General features: G+C 42.4%; 1 long non-coding RNA gene across 2 annotated transcripts in view; it reads left to right on the top strand.

Moving 5' to 3' along the window:
- The first annotated feature begins 17,446 nt into the window (after positions 1–17,446).
- Positions 17,447–20,000, top strand: part of LOC143140026 (uncharacterized) — a 2,640-nt gene continuing 86 nt past the window's right edge. The window contains exons 1-4 of one of the 2 annotated variants that reach the window (XR_012990509.1): positions 17,447–17,692; positions 18,839–18,906; positions 19,092–19,266; positions 19,649–20,000. The exon at positions 19,649–20,000 is cut by the window's right edge and continues 86 nt beyond it. This is a non-coding gene — a long non-coding RNA (uncharacterized LOC143140026). Of the gene's footprint in view, positions 17,693–18,272; positions 18,447–18,838; positions 18,907–19,091; positions 19,267–19,648 lie in introns of those variants that run through there. The other variant, XR_012990510.1, reaches the window with a different exon arrangement.

Below are 20,000 nucleotides of genomic sequence, written 5' to 3' on the forward strand. Positions count from 1 at the left end.
CCATTTTGGTCATGGCCTATGGTTTTCAACAGTAGGCTAGGCTACACAAAATATCCAAACGTCTTTTATGCACCTAATATCGTCCATATTTCAAGTATACAAACAGAAACTCCCCAGGACACGTTTTGTTCTTGTTGCTTTCTAAAAACTCCACTGTTCTGTAACTGACCCTAGGCAGATGGGTCAGGCCCTTGGGTTGTGAGTTTTTCCTTGCCCCTGTTACTCATGGGCCTTCTTTTCTTTTCTCTGATTGTCTAACATCCTGTAAAACGCCATGAGATATATTTAATGTTTGGCGCTCTATAAGTGAAATTAAATTGAAATCGAAATAAAGTGTAAAAGAAAACTTTTCTGAAAACTGACAGGTTTATTCAGGACTATTTTTGAAAATGGAGAGGGTGAAATGTCCGTTTATGAAAATAACCGGCCACGTGTAAACGTAGCCTGGGTGTGAATCTCATGACGGCTATTTGGCTCCTTGCAGCGAGACCATGGACAGTAGAGGTTAAGTCATTTAAAGACCGTCAGACGAGTCCAGGAAGTGAGGTCAATTCCGAAAGTAAGCGGTAAAAACGTATTGTACATTTTATTCAACATAAGGAAGCAGCAGGGGAAACTCGTGGTTTCTCTGCCTTATTTTCTAACTAATTTTACGAGCCTGCAGTATCACCGAGTACAGCTGTTCCAAGAGGATCTGGCGTCCTTTTGTTATGATGCACTTCCTGCGACGGTCACTCGTCTCTAAATTACTTTTAACTCCCTCTCACCAAGGAGGTAACAAGCTTAACAAGCTTCAGACCAGGATGGTAACGAGCTTCATACCAGGGAGGTAATGAGCTTAATGAGCTTCAGACCAGCGGTGTGTTTCCCAAAACCATCATTGCTTACCTGTTAGCAACTTAGTTGGTTGGCAATGGGAAATAGCATTGAAACCAACAAAGTTGCTAACTTAGTTAGCAACGATGCCTTTGGGAAACGCACCCCAGGAAGGTAACAAGCTTCAGACCAGGGAGGTAATGAACTTAACAAGCTTCAGACCAGGGAGGTAACGAGCTTAACGAGCTTCAGACCAGGGAGGTAATGAGCTTAAAGAGCTTCAGACCAGGGAGGTAACGAGCTTCAGACCAGGAAGGTAACAATCTTCAGACCAGGAAGGTAACGAGCTTAACGAGCTTCACACCAGGGAGATAATGAGCTTAACGAGCTTCAGACTTGGGAGGTAACAAGCTTCAGACCAGGAAGGTAACGAGCTTCAGACCAGGGAGGTAATAAACTTAAAGCAACACCAAAGAACTTTTCCTCTGTCGCACGCACTATTTGTTTATCCAGCACCAGCTTTGCAAATAACAATGTCCACAGACAAGGTAGAATATGTTGCATGATTTTATGAAAGTACGATGTATTGCGACATCAGATGCAAGTCAAATTTGTAGTTTCTTATGTCTCATTCCATCGAACTACAGATCCGCTACCCGATCCGGCAAACTTACATAGTGCGGTTATAGCCGATAGAGGGCCGCGAAGCGAATGCAGAAAGTGCCGTTCACCCTGTTACGAGTTGATGAACCACTGAAACGATTTTGGAAACATTATTTTAAGGTACAAAAAACTCTTTGGTGTTGCTTTAACAAGCTTCAGACCAGGGAGGTAACAAGCTTCAGACCAGGGAAGTAACAAGCTTAACGAGCTTCAGACCAAGGAGGTAACGAGCTTCAGACCAGGAAGGTAACGAGCTTCAGACCAGGGAGGTAACGAGCTTTAGACCAGGGAGGTAACGAGCTTCTGACCAGGAAGGTAACGAGCTTCAGACCAGGAAGGTAACGAGCTTCAGACCAGGGAGGTAACGCGCTTGGTGAGCTGAGCGGGCTGAAGGTAGTTTCATTCAGAGACTACGAGAGGAGAAAAAGGAAGTGGAGCGCTAACAACTTAATACACACACACTGCTCCAATTATGGAGGAGACAGACACTAAGGAAGAAGGAGGAAGAGAGAAAGAGAGAGAGAGACTGAGAGAGAGCGAGAGAGAGAGTGTGTGTGTGTGTGAGTCTGTGTGAGTGAGATAGAGTGTGTGTGTGAGAGAGAGAGAGAGAGAGTGTGTGTGTGTGTGTGAGTCTGTGTGAGTGAGAAAGAGTGTGTGTGTGAGTAAGAGAGAGAGAGAGTGTGTGTGAGTCTGTGTGAGTGAGAGTGTGTGTGAGAGAGAGAGAAAGAGAGAAAGCAAGCTATATGTGAGTTCATAAGGAGATAAGTCAAAAGAGAGAATGTTATAAAATGAGCATGCGCAAGAGAGAAAGAGAGGGAGAGAGATGTAGAGATGAGTGTAGAGGAGAAAGACGAGTGTGGAGGGATGGAGGGAGAAGAGGAGGGAGAGGAGGAGGGAGAGGGGGAGGGGGAGACCAGGGTGGGGGAGCGGTTGGTGTGTTTGCGATATGGAAATCAGATAAGCTGATCAAAGCGTTCCTCTCCTGGATGAGTGCTTCATCCTTCTCTCCAAGGACCTGCAGTGCACGCACACACACACACACACACTCTCTCTCTTGCTCTCTGTCTCTCTCTCCTGGATGAGAGCTTCATCCTTCTCTCCAAGGACCTGCTGCCTGCCAAACTCACAGCCGCCTAATACAGATGTTTCAGCTCTCAGGCCCAATGCACACACACGTTACCCTTACACACACACACACACACACACACACAACCAACCATTTTACACACACAAACGCACTTTACCATTTTACAAACACACATACACAAACATATAAGCGCACACATACACAAATATATAAGCACACACACACACACATGCACACATACAGATGTAAACACACACACACATCAATACAGTACAAAATGTTTTGACTGTGGTACACTGAAGTCTCAGCAGCAGCACACACACACACGTGTCTCTGTGTGTGTGAACACGGCGTCATTACAATACCAAATGTTTTGACTACACTGAAATCTGAGCTGTCAGCAGTGTGGATCACATCTTCACTAATGAGAACACCACCACACACTAGAGTAAAGCAAATCTTTCACACACACACACACACATGCGGGCTGTGACTTAATGAACACACAGACACATCATTAGATGAGTGATGTGTGATTTCCCTTGCATGTGTGCAGTGTTAAGTGCTGCTGAGTGTGTGTGTGTGTGTGTGCAGTGTTAAGTGCTGCTGAGTGTGTGTGTGTGTGTGTGCAGTGTTAAGTGCTGCTGAGTGTGTGTGTGTGCAGTGTTAAGTGCTGCTGAGTGTGTGTGTGTGTGTGCAGTGTTAAGTGCTGCTGTGTGTGTGTGTGTGTGTGTGCAGTGTTAAGTGCTGCTGAGTGTGTGTGTGTGCAGTGTTAAGTGCTGCTGAGTGTGTGTGTGTGTGTGCAGTGTTAAGTGCTGCTGTGTGTGTGTGTGTGTGTGTGTGTGTGCAGTGTTAAGTGCTGCTGCTGTGTGTGTATAGTGTTAAGTGCTATTGGTGTGGTTTACATTGATGCTGATTCGTTCATCAGGCGATTTAATCGAGAGGGACTAACCATACATGTTTGGTAGGCATGCTCTCAGTGTGTTTGTGTGTGTGTGTATGCACAGGTGTGGTATGCATCCTCTCAGTGTGTGTGTGTGTGTGTGTGTCAGGGGACATTTCAAGTGTAGAAAAACAACTCAACCTGTTTTCATGTATATATGTAATCCAATGGAAGTATTGATTTCCCATCATTGTGTCTTAGCTTCACATGCTAACCTCAATCTAGCTACCGCGTGGCATGTTTTATTACATTAGCTCCACATGCTAACCTCAATCTAGCTACCACACGGCATGTTTTATTACATTAGCTCCACATGCTAACCTCAATCTAGCTACCGCACGGCATGTTTAATTACATTAGCTCCACATGCTAACCTCAATCTAGCTACCGCACGGCATGTTTTATTACATTAGCTCCACATGCTAACCTCAATCTAGCTACCGCACGGCATGTTTTATTACATTAGCTCCACATGCTAACCTCAATCTAGCTACCGCACGGCATGTTTTATTACATTAGCTCCACATGCTAACCTCAATCTAGCTACCGCACGGCATGTTTTATTACATTAGCTCCACATGCTAACCTCAATCTAGCTACCGCACGGTAGGGGTGGGCGATATGGACAAAAAATTATATCTCAATATTTTTTGTGATTTTGACGATAACGATAATTAGTCGATATCCTTTAAAAAATTGTTTTTATTAAAGTCTGAGTTACTTTACAGCTCATTATTTATGAATAGCATCATTACAATAATAACCAATAAACTAACCTGTGACTTTTTAACCAAATCAACCAATTCATTGTCATTCTATGACACATTTCCAATTCTGCCCCCACTTGTGTGTGTGGCAATGACATGGTCTAGCCAGCTACATTAGAGAAGATGAATAGGCCTAACAGTTTCCCCAAGAGAAAGTCTGAAGCTGAAGTTCCTTTCAAACCTTTACATAGGATTCAATGTAAAACTAAGAGCAGACCAACAGAGTAGCCTAGATCTCAGTTATTTCCTTCTATGTTTTGTTTTAGAGCAATCACGTAGGCTAGCATTCCAAGTTACAGAATAGAAACTAATGCGTTAGCTTATGGCTAATGTAAATGAGAAATCCCATAGAGATGCTAACGGTTAGCATAATCAGTAAACGTAGATATTTAGAGTGAACTTCAGTCCATTTACAAAAGCGTTACATGAGAATAGTTATTTGTTTACAACTGACTATTAAAATACTCAAAGGCTAATGTTTTCTCTACATATAATACCGTGTAGGAAAAAACGTGACTGTCTCATCAATGCTACTTGAACAGAAGTAGCCGCATAAAATCCCAAGTAGGCTACTCTTGCTGCACAAAATAAACATTAGGCTCCGTGGGACAACGTTGTGACCCACTAGTGATCACGTGACACTTGCTTTGCTGCACTTCTCCCGCATAGCCTACCTGCTGGGAATGTATGAGTCTTCAGTGCGTGATTTCGAGTGTTTAGCTCCACATGCTAACCTCAATCTAGCTACCGCACGGCATGTTTAATTACATTAGCTCCACATGCTAACCTCAATCTAGCTACCGCACGGCATGTTTAATTACATTAGCTCCACATGCTAACTTCAATCTAGCTACCGCATCATTACATGTTTTATTACATTAAAGAAGCCCTATGCAGGTCTGGTTATTCCTTCACTGTTTCTGGGTTTTTGCCGGATTTGGGCTCGCATTTTTCACGACATAGCTCCCCCTGCAGCTTCGGTAGTGACTGCCACAAGTGACTGTTACGCTAAACCCCCACTAGCTAGCGAGCTAGCCATCAAGAAACCAAGCTAAACATACAGGGCTCACAATAAAACGATCAAGCAAACACATTGTTCAAGAGACTATCAAACCACATTACAAAAACGAAGTTTTTCCGAAGTTCACCCAAGGGTAGGCTACTTACAATTTCAACAGCAACAAAGCCAAGTCGGCGTCCGTTTTTTGCAGTCTTCTAAGAAACTACAATCTGACTACATTTTCGAGGCGCGATAGGATACTTCCGCTGAGTCACATCCGGATTTTCCCGGTCCGGGTTCAGAAAGTTGCATATTCGGTTTTTCCGCGGAGAAGTGATAGGGGGAGACGAAGCACCCACCAAACAACCCAGAAAGTGTTGTAGAACCATCATAACGACTCTCAACCTCCATAATTAAGGTTATTTTTGCTAAAATTGTTGCATAGGGCTTCTTTAAATGAGCGAGAGATTCACTCAAATATCTCAACAACACAGTTGACAAATAATTAATCTACTGTTGTATCCTCAACATTTTGTGCAAATTAATGAGAAGAGGCATTACATTCCTTACTGCCTATCCAAAAATGCCCCAGAGGAAGTGACATCTCACGGTGTGGTACAATCTTTGTGGATTTTAAGCGGTTTTATAACAGAGTTGAGAACATTGAGACGGATAAAAATAATATTTTTTTTCAATACTAAAAATTCACATAATACATAAAATAGACATTATATGCAACTGATTTGAACACTTAATGGATTAATCACCACCAAAAATAGATTGTTATAGGAATCAGTAGTCGGAGACAGTCAATTATAATGGGGTATGGGAGTAATTTAGTTAATATTTTTTGGACAAATTAGGTGTAACATATATATCAAACATTGTTATTGGTGAAAGGTTGTCATAATTTGCATTATTAGTCAAAACGAACTCAATAAGTGTCTGTGTCTGGGTGTGTGTGTGTGTGTGCTCTACAAATCATCATTCTATGGGCGATGACTGTAAATGGTGGCCCTAAACCAGTGTTGCTGTAGCTGCTGGCGTGGCCTAGTTAGGTGGTGGGGTAGAGGGCTGTTTGATGATTGATTTAAAAGCGTATTTCAGTAATTCTGATAGCTAATCAATCCTGCTGCACTAAAGAGCCTTCACACACACATACACACACATGTGCACACACACACACACACACAAACAAACACAACACAGGCCTACACTACACACACACACACACACACACACACACGTCCTTCAGCTCAGATACGCCTTGTGAACCCAGGTTGACGTCTGCACATGACGAGCGATCAGAGGCTGAGTTTTGACAGGACTCCTGGCGGGACCGAGAAATGAATACAGATGATTGAACTGCTGCAGACAGCAGAGAAAAACAACCAGAAATACACAATACCTCAACACACTGCGAGAAAAACAACCAGAAATACACAATACCTCAACACACTGCCGAGAAAAACAACCAGAAATACACAATACCTCAACACACTGCCGAGAAAAACAACCAGAAATACACAATACCGCAACACATACCCAGAAAAACAACCAGAAATGCACAATACCTCAACATACGCCCTGGAAAACAACCAGAAATACACAAAACCTCAACACACACCCAGAAAATCAACCAGAAATACAAAATACCTCAACACACTGCAGAGAAACACAACCAGAAATACACAATACCTCAACACACACCCTGGAAATCAACCAGAAATACACAATACCTGAACACACGCCCAGAAAAACAAGGGTTAGGGTTAGTCTTTTTTAAACCTAACCCTAACCCTAAGTCTTTATTAACTCATTGAATTCCAAGCTGTTTTCGGAAGCTGGCGAGCGAGCTGGCAAGACTGCCACCTAGTGATAGACCCACGAAAATGGCCTGGTTTTGACCTGACGTGCATGCGTCACTGATTCGACCCAAAGTGGCAACCGAGTTATGATAAAATGTCCAGATTGTGCGTTTTCATGAGTTTTCGTTTGTCATATATTTCATTTTCCATTCATCACAGAGTTCCCAAAATCACATATAAGGTGTGTTAGAGTGTCTAGTTTCGTAATTAAAAAAAAAAAAGCTAAAAACGTAATATTAGGTTTTTGGCACTCAACGCATGGGAAGGAAAAACGTAATATTACGTTTTTGGCACTCAATGAGTTAATGGCATATTAGTGTGCGCAATCTGCACAATAGAACTGGCTTAAACAGGCGATCTAGCGGGTCTTAGGAGATTAAATGCAAACCGAAACTAAAAAACAGACCTCTATTTGAGACTGGCCTTTATTTATACAAACCTGTAGCAACACCAGGCGTGTAAAACAGATAGGCGTCTATTTGGGACTCAGCTTTTATTTGAAGTTTTACGGTATGAAGTTTCAGACCATTCATTCAGTGCACTTTGACTTTATGACACATTTCCTGTTTATGTGGAGAGATATTAAAATCAAAACATATCAAAAATCTCTTCACAATTTAACATCAGCAACATCTTGGCATCATGTTTGCCAAATTTCACATAAATCTGACAAACCGTCTAGGAGGAGTATGTTAAAATTGATCATGTGACATCAGTGTAATTGCCATTCTTTCTGTTGCCAGATGGTGGCGCTATGCCAAATATGCATTATGGGCATGCGAATATCATCATCACAATGGTATTCAATGACCTGGGAAATTTAAAAAATTTCAAGCGATGAATCAATAAAGTATCTATCTATCTATCTATCTATCTATCTGGTGAATTTTGACACATTCATTGTTTATGTGGAAGGGTATTACAATTCATAGTTTCGCCATTTTGTTAAATTACAACATATCAAAAAAAGCTTCGCAATTTAGAATCAACAGCGTCTTGGCATTATATTTACCAACTTTGACATGAATCGGATCATTCATCTAGGAAAATTGATCATGTCCAAAACGTACAAAATCTCAATTACCTCACTTCCTGTGGCCGTGGCTAATGCATTGTACATACAAAAGTTGTTCATCTTGGTGAGACACACACACCTACCAAATTTGGTGCATGTAGCTGAAAGTATATGCCGACCACGGGATGAGTCACATAAGGGGGCGCTAGCGAGTCACATAAGGGGGCACTAGCGAGTCACATAATGGGGCGCTAGCGAGTCACATAATGGGGCGCTAGCGAGTCACATAATGGGGCGCTAGCGAGTCACATAATGGGGCGCTAGCGAGTCACACATGGGGGCGCTAGCGAGTCACATAATGGGGCGCTAGCGAGTCACATAATGGGGGGCTAGCGAGTCACACATGGGGGCGTTAGCGAGTCACACATGGGGGCGTTAGCGAGTCACATAAGAGGGGGCTAGCGAGTCACACATGGGGGCGCTAGCGAGTCACACATGGGGGCGTTAGCGAGTCACATAAGAGGGGGCTAGCGAGTCACACATGGGGGCGTTAGCGAGTCACACATGGGGGCGTTAGCTCCATCTGGAGCCAGAGAGTGAGGGAACAGCATGATTAAATAAATAAATAAATAAATAAATAAATACAATGAAAAAAATCTTCTTTATCCATCAGGGTCACTGTGTGTCACCAAGTTCCTGCTTTTGATCTGTGACCTTGTCGTCTGATGGAAATGGACCAAATCCCACAGAGTCCATCTGATATTCAAGCAGTCTGTACAATCTATACAACACACATGCGCATTTGTGTGTGTGCGTGAGTATGAGTGTGTGTGTGTGTGTGTGTATGTGTTTTTGAGTATGAATGTGTGTGTGTGTGTGTGTGTGAGTATGAATGTGTGTGTGTGTGTGTGTATGTGTTTTTGAGAATGAATGTATGTGTGTGTGTGTGTGTGAGTATGAATGTGTGTATGTGTTTTTGAGTATGAATGTATGTGTGTGTGTGTGTGTGTGTGTGTGTGTATGAATATGTGTGTGTGCGCGTGTGTGTGTGTGTCATGTGTTTGAAGAGGACAATGTCAAAGGCTGGGCTTGCGTGTGTGTGTGAGTATGAAAATGTGTGTCTCTGTGTGTGTGTGTGTGTTCAGAGGTTGGGGTAGTGTGTGTGTGGGCCCTATTTGTGTGTGTGTGTGTGTGTGTCTCCTTGATGAGAGCTTTAAGAGAGAGCTAGGGTGAGAGTGTGTGTGTGTGTGTGTCTCCTTGATGAGAGCTTTAAGAGAGAGCTAGGGTGAGAGTGTGTGTCTGTGTGTGTGTGTGAGTGTAAGTTGAGAGGATGATGGGTCTTAAATCCCGGCATCTGAGTTAAACCTGCCTGTCCACACCTCAGATCCCCCCTTAAAGCTCTCATCAAGGAGAGACACACACACACACACACACACACTCTCACACCCTAGCTCTCTCTTAAAGCTCTCATCAAGGAGACACACACACACACACACACACACTCTCACCCTATCTCTCTCTTAAAGCTCTCATCAAGGAGACACACACACACATATAAACACACACACACAATAAACACACACACACACACAATAAACACACACACATATAAACACACACACACATATAAACACACACATAGACACACACACACACAGAGTGTAGAGAGGAGGAGAAGAAGAGATGGAGAGAGTGTAGAGAGGAGGAGAAGAGAGATGGATAGAGTGTAGAGAGGAGGAGAGGAGGAGAAGATAGATGGAGAGAGTGTAGAGAGGAGGAGAAGAGAGATGGAGAGTGTAGGGAGGAGGAGAAGAGAGATGGAGAGAGTGGAGAAGAGAGATGGAGAGAGTGTAGGGAGGAGGAGAAGAGAGATGGAGAGAGTGTAGAGAGGAGGAGAGGAGAAGATAGATGGAGAGAGTGTAGAGAGGAGGAGGAGAAGAGAGATGGAGAGAGTGTAGGGAGGAGGAGAAGAGAGAGTGTAGAGAGGAGGAGAAGAGAGATGGATAGAGTGTAGAGAGGAGGAGAAGAGAGATGGAGAGAGTGTAGAGAGGAGAAGAGAGATGGATAGAGTGTAGAGAGGAGGAGGAGAAGAGAGATGGATAGAGTGTAGAGAGGAGGAGAAGAGAGATGGAGAGAGTGTAGAGAGGAGGAGGAGAAGAGAGATGGATAGAGTGTAGAGAGGAGGAGAAGAGAGATGGAGAGAGTGTAGGGAAGAGGAGAAGAGAGATGGAGAGAGTGTAGAGAGTAGAGGAGGAGAAGAGAGATGGATAGAGTGTAGAGAGGAGGAGGAGAAGAGAGATGGAGAGAGTGTAGAGAGGAGGAGGAGAAGAGGGATGGAGAGAGTGTAGAGAGGAGGAGAGGAGAGATGAAAAGAGAGCTCTCTATCACACTCAGAAGCCCACATGTAGCCTGTAGTTAAGCCTGGCACTCACACACACACACACACTCACTCACATCATGTGCCGTCTGACCGCCTTATCAATAAAACAATGCCCAGTTATGCCCACCATAGCTATCCCACATGTCATCGTCTTATCAATAAAACAATGCCCAGTTATGCCCACCATAGCTATCCCACATGTCATCGTCTTATCAATCAAAACAATGTCCAGTTATGCCCACCATAGCTATCCCACATGTCATCGTCTTATCAATAAAACAATGTCCAGTGCCGTTTCAAGCCCGCTGTGCCACACTTGCAGTCTCTTTCACACACACACTCACACAGTATCACACACACTCACACTCAGTCAGATTTAAAGGGATGGACAATATATACACAAATCAAACCCAAGAAAGAGAAACTCACACTCTCCAGGAGTAATAAATCATTCACACACACTCACACACACTCCTGAAGCTCCAGCCTGCTCATCTCAAGTGATGGATATTAAATCCTTTTTAATCGATCATAATTATTCCTTTAAATATTTTAAAATGCTTTTCATTTTTCAGGAGTTTTGTATTTTTTTTATAGCTAGCTATAACGTCTCTGTCTTCCCAACCTTCCCTTTAAGGGAGCAGCTGTGAGCTGTGATTCCCTGTGGTATGTTATGAAACTGACCTAATTCCTTTCTCCCTCTCTCTCTCTCCCTCCTGTCCATCTCCCTCTCTCTCCCTCCCTCTCTCTCCCTCCCTCTCTGTATCTCTCTTTCCCTCGTTCATTTGTTGGTTCGTTGGTTTGTTCGCCTGCTCCAGGCTCTCCTCCTCGTATGCCTTTGTACATTTGAGTCTTAATAATTCATTCACGCTTCCTTCGCCTGTAATCTTTCCCCACAAAGCCCAAAAACACACGCCAGGCTGTGATAGAGTCGAAGAGCCTGCGTCGTTATGAATTAAAAGGGTGTACTGGCTGCTGTCTCAGTTTCAAATGCTGATGCCCAGAGAATTATGTGTCAGTTTACAGGAGTGTGTGTGTTTGTGTGTATGTGTGTGAGGGGGGGGGGGGGGAAGGGTGGGGGCGCTTAAATCCTGAGGAGGGATTTTCACAATCACACACACTTGCATACCAGGAGAAAGTGGGCATGGACGATGCCATCACTTATCTTCTACACAGGACACATTCTCACCTAGACAAGGGGAAAAGTGCTGTGAGAATCATGTTCTTTGATTTCTCAAGTGCTTTTAACACCATCCAACCCCTCAGACTGGGAGACAAGCTCTTGCAGATGGGTGTGGACGCTCACCTGGTAACCTGGATCACAGATTACCTGAACGAGCGATCACAGTTCGTCAGACTGAAGAACTGCCTCTCTGACACTGTGATCAGCAGCACCGGAGCGCCACAGGGAACTGTGCTCTCTCCAGTCCTGTTCACCCTGTACACATCTGACTTCCGCTACAACACCGAGTCATGCCACATGCAGAAGTTTTCTGATGATACTGCAATTGTGGGGTGTATCAGGAACGGGCAAGAGGAGGAGTACAGGAGCCTGGTGGAGGACTTTGTGCAGTGGTGCAAACTCAATCACCTTCAACTTAACACTTCAAAGACCAAGGAGATGGTGGTGGATTTCCGATGGTCTAAGCCCGCTCTGCTACCAGTCTCCATTGATGGGGTCAATGTGGAGGTGGTAAGCATCTACAAGTATCTGGGTCTCCACCTGGACAATAAACTGGACTGGTCAGCCAACACTGATGTACTCTACAAGAAAGGACAGAGCAGGCTGTACTTCCTGAGGAGGCTGCGGTCATTCAATGTGTGCAGCAAGCTCCTCAGGATGTTTTATCAGTCTGTTGTGGCCAGCGCCCTCTTCTACGCAGTGGTATGCTGGGGAGGAAGCACTAAGAAGAAGGATGCTGGGCGACTTGACAGGCTGGTAAGGAAGGCTGGCTCTGTAGTGGGAGCTGAACTGGAGTGCATCACTTCAATATCTGACAAAAGAACTGATCAACATCTTGGACAATGAATGTCATCCGCTCTACAGCACTATCAAAAACCAAAAGAGCTTGATCAGCTGGAGACTTCGCTCACTGCCATGCACAACTGAAAGGCTGAGGAAGTCATTTGTTCCCAGGGCCATTGAACTGTTCAATGCCTCACTAAAGGGAAGAGGAGAGATAGACTTCTCTGCTTAGTCTGTCTGCCTCTCCACCCTCTCCATGTCCATGTTTTTCTGAGTACTGACTGCCCACTACTGCTTACTACTGTTTTACTATTGTACACAGCCTAATGTTTTCACTACTGTTTTACTGCTACACTGTTACCTCAACCTGCTCTTGCACTGAAATAGTTTTTTATTTTACCTTGTCTACATTACACTTTACTCTCCTATTTGTCTATATTATTTATGCTGGTCTCTAGACCTTACGGTTGCACTGTTGGACTAATGTTGGACTACCTTTTGCACCTTCACCATGACACCCACTCTCTTGAGCACCTTGCCAGGCACACACAACTAAGGACTATGGTTGGACTACTGTTTGCACCTTCACCATGACACTCACTCCCTTTAGCACCTCTCCAGTCCTGGCCCTGTCACTACAAGCGTCTTATGCTTGATCACCCTCAAGCACATTGGACTTTCTTAATTTAACTTATATAGTGTATTTAGTATTAAGTTTTGTTAGTTTCTTATCTTATCTTCTACTTATTTATTGTACAGTGGAGCGCAACATTCCAGCACAAAATGAACCTAGGGGTTAATAACACATGTGTACCGTGTACATGTGTGTTTCTTTTTAATAAACTGCCTGTACACTTACAAAGTTCTCAATGCTTCGGTTTACATGTAGAGACCCTCATTATGCTACCGTGTAAGTGTGGTGCTATTTTGAGCCTTGTTAGTGGTATAGAAATAGCGATTACTTTTTACTGTACGTGTGCCCCGAAGGCTAGCGTTAAACGCTAATTAGCGGTTTGCAATAAAACTGGTCACATTCGACTAGCATGAAAACAAATCCCAGCGAACGGTCGAACTCGGTACACATGTGTTATTAACCCCTAGGTTCATTTTGCGCCGGAATTGTCCTTTAAGCCCACAGAGGACAATATAATATTATAGTATTAACTAGTAAATGCAATTCCAGGGAATTACCATTGCATGTAAAAGCAAAAAAACTGCTGTGTATAACATTATATTACTTACAGTATGATTATTCAGATTACACAGTCTTACAGTATTCTTGAAAACCACTTACTTGGTTAGATGTTAGCTTAGAGTATATGACAGTCAGTAAAAATAAATGGTCAATTCAATATTGATCAACATTCTTTGTTTTAATACAGCAGAATGATACTCAGAATACACTAATGAACACTTACCAATGTAAGCTTGAAGTAAAAATCACAGTTGTGTGTATATATATGTATATATATATATACAGAACTTGATAATGCCAATCATATTATCCTAAGACAGATCTCTTTATCGGTGGTAACTCTGAACTGGAAGCAACAGCTAGAGGCCTCAGTTAATGGTATTAGGTCAAATTTGATGGTGATATATACACTGAAGAATAAAAGAGTCAGCCCTTCAGATGATCAGTTTTAGACAGAACTTAGGTTAGAATCTTATTTTTCACACAGCACAGCTCAGGTCTAAAAAGAGAGGTCTAACAGCACAGCTATGTTTCACAGATGTTACAGCACAGGAATGATTCAAAGGTATGAATGGTTCCATATAGTTAGTGAGTATAGTCCTTCGTATAGTTCTCAGAATGTCTCAGTGTAGATCTCAGATAAGTCTCAGTATGGTTAAATGGTATGTGCACAGATTACATGTTTGTAAGAATGTATGTTAGTATGTTGCTAGCAACATTGTCAGAGATGTATGGTTGACAGGTGTGCACACAGATCGGCACACACGTACTGTAATGTCATACATGGTCATCACCACTGGTCTGGAACATAAAAGACAAAAGCAAACAAGTTTAACAGTTATGCCAAAACAATACAAGGAATGTCTGCAATTGTCCTAACAGTAGCCTATTCATGGCTTTCATAAGGTCCCTTTCCACAGGAGTATAATCAAGCACCAAATGCATTCATAATCTAGGTGCTTGATTGTATACACCTGTGGAAAGGGACCTGATGAAACCCATCAATAGACGAACTATGATAGCATACCGTGATAGTGTTTACTTAGGCTACGTAAGAATCAGGAGCATAGAATGAAAACGTAGTCATGGCCTATTTGATACACAAACAAGCGGTGTACAACGTTACAAATTTGGTAAAATAAAAACAGTAACATAGGCTATTTGTTAGCTTTAACTAAATGTGAACGGTAGAAGCTATAACGTTATGACCATCAACAATGAGTAACGTGCCATGAATGAAACACATGATGGGTTTCATCAGGTCCCTTCACACAGTATAGCCTAATCAAGCACCAAGTAGTCTGCATTCATAATCTATTCTAGGTGCTTGATTCTATAAACCTGTGGAAAGTGACCTGATGTTGAATAGAACCAGAGCCATTAATAGGCTACGTTAAAGTTCTAGCAGAGAAGACAGACGGGCTCTGGTTATAGTTAAAACGCTGCTGGTTAGCCTAATACCAAATGTTAGTGCGTTACGTTTGATTGTCGTTAGCTATCGAAACCTACAGCTAACCGGTCACTGTAAAGTTGACGACATATTTGCGTTGATTAACAGTGGGTTTCCTTAAATAACATCAACTTAGCAAGGTGCGAACGTTAACTATTTCACTAACGTTAACGTGACCTAACGTTATAACGTTAGTTTAGCTATTTGTGACCCATCATTTCATACAACTTAACGTTACATAACATAATATTTGACGACATAAATGACTCCAATACCAAAAACCAGAACACTTACCTTGTCTGTAATTAGAGAAATGTGCCTCTGAATGAGAGTTTTACGAGCAAATAAAGTGACCACGGCACAGAAGGCGAAGACGTTCAGAAGCTCCACAGCTCCAGTGGTAGTAGGCCTAGCTCGCGTTCAGCTGTTGATTATCTTCAGCTGCAGGTCACGTCATAATGCTAAAAGTTGCCGCCACGGCGGTCAATGTTAACTCTATGAGAATTTCTTGCTCTTTTATCATAAATATCTAAAAAAGTATAAAGTTCACAAATGTGAAAAAACATAGAACAAATCTCCGTTTCAAGACCTTTGTAGGAGTGGTTGAATGACGTCGAACGGTTCAGTGGTTTTAGAGCCTTTGAACGTCAAATTTGGTCGGAAGAAGAATAACAATAATATTAAGAAGAACAGCGATAATAGTCCATTGCATTTACATGCAATGCAATAATACAAATATAATAATGGCGATGGATGTGAGGAGTTGGCTGTAAGTTTAGCCTATTTATCCCATCTAGCCACACGTCTCTCCTGCGCTGACTCAACTCCTCACGTCTCTCCTGCGCTGACTCAACTCCTCACGTCTCTCCTGCGCTGACTCAACTCCTCACGTCTCTCCTCCTTTTCTGATCATTAGCTGTCAACAGAGCAAGAAACAGAGAAAGAGAAAGAGAAAGGGGGAGAGACACACACACACACACGCACGCACGCTTGCACGCACACACTCACTCACTCACACGCACACACACATACACACACACACACATGCACACACAAACACACATACACACACTCACACACACACACACACACACATACACACACATATACACACACACACATACACACACACACACACGTATACACAGATACAAGCACACACACACACAAACACACACATACATACACACACTCACACACACACACACACAGATCTTGAACAGTGTTCTTCCTGTATGTGCACATATGTCAGTGTGTGTGTGTTTGTGTGGATATGTGATAAGTGTGTGTGTGTAAACTCTCTAACTATCTATTCTTCAGCTGCATTATGGATGTGGGTATGGTCACACACACACACATACACACACACACATACATACACAGACACACACACACACACACACAACCACACACACACACACAGAACTTCAGCTGCCTTAATGTTGATGTTTGCTGTTGATAGATGCTACCAAGCATATCAAGTATGATTATACAAGGTTATGAAACATACACTGTGTCCTGATTTTTGATGGATATAACACACACACATACACACACACACACTTCCTCCTGCATATAACACACACACAAACACACACACACTTCCTCCTGCATATAAGACAAAACTGCACACACAAACATACATACACATACAACACATACACATTTCCTCCTGCCTATAAGACAAAACACACACACACACACACTTCCGCCTAATGACTGGAGGCAATTGTATATCCCTCTGTATGAGTCATCCAGTGTTTTAGTGTGTGTGTGTGTGTGTGTGTCTGTGTGTGTTCTCCACGCCGTGTTCTCAATCCGTCAGGAGAACACACACATGCACACACCACAGTGTTTCGCTGAGGAGGTTTCTTCTCGCCGTTCTCCTCAACTGTGGTGTACATGTGCACACTTAGAAGTTTTGTGTGAGTGTGTATGTGAGTGTGTGTGTGTGTGAGTGTGTGTGTGTGTGTGAGTGTGTGCAAGTGAGTGCGTGTGTGTGTGTGAGTGAGTGTGTGTGTGTGTGCAAGTGAGTGTGTGTGTGTGCGTGTGCATATGTGTGAGTGAGTGTGTGTGTGAGTGAGTGTGTGTGTGTGTGCAAGTGTGTGTGTGTGTGTGCAAGTGAGTGTGTGTGTGTGTGAGTGTGTGTGTGTGAGTGAGTGTGTGTGCCTGTGTGTGTGTGTGTTTGAGTTTGTGTGTGTGTGTGAATGTGTGTGTGTGAATGAGTGTGTGTGTGAGTGTGAGTGAGTGTGTGTGTGTGTGTGAGTGTGTATGTGCACTGTAAAAAGTTTCTGTAAATTTACACCCAGATTCCAACATTATTCACCGGTTTCCTTTAATAAACAGGACTTTCCGGTCATTAGTAAGACAAATATGTAAAATCAGGCTCCAACACTGTTATTTACCACGCCCGTAATGTTTATTCTGGAACACACGTACTTCCTGTTATCTATTAACGTTACCTTCGTTCTGGTGATGGGAAGCTGTCTGCTGAGAGAAGACGATACGTTGGAATCATACCCAAACCCATCAACACAATAAGGTGAGTTTATCTGTCACCTTTGACCAGAAATACAACGTTTGAAAGCACACTGGTCATGTTTATATTAAGTTGTATAATACAACTGAATGTTACCCTGCTGAAACGAAGTTAGTAGCAGTGCTATTCAGCTAGCCAAGACCGCGCTTTCGCCCTTCTTAAGCCATGCGTTATCGTTATCACTACACTTGTCGATCAAATTTTACGTTTCTTCATTGCAATCTGGAGCCATCTAAATGTATTGGTATGTGTAGGGTATGCGTAGTTTTTTAAAGTTTAACTCGCGTGATTTACCTGCTATAACACGTGCTTGCTAGCTAAGTCTGCTTAGCATCATCAGTTTAATAAACCAGTGGCCAAATAAACAATATGGCACAAACGGATCAGTGTTGACTGCTGCTTTCAGTGTTTACTTGTATGCATGGATTTCGCCCGTGCTGGTAATTACTTAAAGTTGTGTTAAGTCCTTCAGTTTAGAAAGCTAATGCTAGTTAGTAGCCTAGCTAGCTCTCCATAGCAGAGGTGGTTGCATGACACGCGTATGGTATTCCTCCCAAGTTCATTTGAGCTAGCGGCATGCAACAGGAAGGTGTTTACATGTCAGATATGTGGGCATCAGTCCACTGCGTCTATTTATGTGAGCCATACCTAAATTCATGACAATATACCCAATATAGACCTTCCATGCTGTGTTCCAGATTGCCAAATAAAATTTAAGAGACATGCAGGTCTTGGATTTCCCCTGGGGATCAATAAAGTATCTATCTGTCTATCTCTATCTATCTATCTATTTATCTATCTAGGTCTTTAGACGCACATATAGAAACCATAAACAATGTGGTTTTGATAAGACGGACACTATTTCAAAAGCAAGCACCCTCACTTTGCACACACATTCCTCACACAAACATCTTATCACACCCGCCTCATCACTTTTAATCATTCAACGGCAGACACACACACACACACACACACCTTTCATACTCACCTTGCAGACAACTCACATTCACTCACTCCTTACATACATACATACACACACACACACTCAGAGATTACATTCACTTTCTCACTCACACACATACACACACACACACACACACACACACATCATGAAGAGTTGTTGAGTGCCTTTTCTTTTCTTTTGCTAAGGGATGTGCGACCGTAGCTGATGTTGAGTCTTCCAAGCCTACCTGTGACGCCTCGCCTGATATTACTAGGTATGTTTGTTTTCATTCACTAGAGTAATAATGATCAACATATACATATTTAAATCAACTTTTGAACACTAAATGTTTTTTTTTCTGTATTGAATTTTGTTTGGACAAAATCCTAAAATGAATCTAATCATAGTTGACATGTGGATCTATATCTTAAATTGAATATGATAAATTATTTTTTTCAGGTGAACGACAAGGTAATCATCAAAAGTGGATGGTCAGCATTGAATCCTTAATCGTTTGTGAAGGGTCCAACCTCGACACATTTCTAACAGGCCTTGCGACATGTTTCTCCACCTTCTACATTCTGAATCTGCAATATCAGGAGGAGGCAGCGTGCACCCTTGAATTCATCCAGAGGTAAGTTCATGTCACACTTTCGAACCAGAATTTGTTTTATGTGTGGTATGTATTGGGGGGGGTTGTGTAGTAGTCTACTATGTAGTTATAAGCACTACTATGCAGGATTACACCCTCTGTAGAGAGCAATCATACATAGTACTGCTGTAATAACCACAGAACACTATACTTCTACTTCATACAACTGATTAAATCAAATATAAATGCAGTTACAGTAAGTAATAAATGTCAGTTAATTTCATTGTGAGAAAGTGTGTTAACGTTACAAATTCATATCCGATTCATTCACTTTGGCACAATTTTCCTCTACATGAATCCTAGTGTACCCTATCAGTTTTTGTAACTCTCTCTCTTTCTCTCTCTCTCTTTCTCTCTCTCACAGAAAAAAGGCCCAGAAGAAGCCTAAGAAGAATCACTAATAAGTAAAGTGAATGTTACTTGATTTCTCATGAATGTTACTTGATTTCCTCCCTGATTATCATTTATACTGATCTCTGTACTTTAAATTCTTCTGGACATAATCTGTCAGTTTATTCATTTTCACATGTACACAAGCCCAATGCGATGCAATGATATTGATAATTATCTGTGATAATTATTCTCTATCTTATTTGATTTTAAAATAGTACTACTGTAGATAACATGTCTACATTTTACATACATATGTGATACACAAGCCTAATGCAATGTTTTTATTTTCCATGATAATTCTTTTGTACCTTATTCCCGATTTT

The sequence above is a fragment of the Alosa pseudoharengus genome, unplaced genomic scaffold (genome assembly GCF_046254945.1).
Source record: "Alosa pseudoharengus isolate Yale_2024_CS ecotype anadromous, Long Island Sound unplaced genomic scaffold, YU_APseudo_1.1 YU_APseudo_1.1_scf_23, whole genome shotgun sequence".
NCBI classification, from domain to species: domain Eukaryota; kingdom Metazoa; phylum Chordata; class Actinopteri; order Clupeiformes; family Clupeidae; genus Alosa; species Alosa pseudoharengus.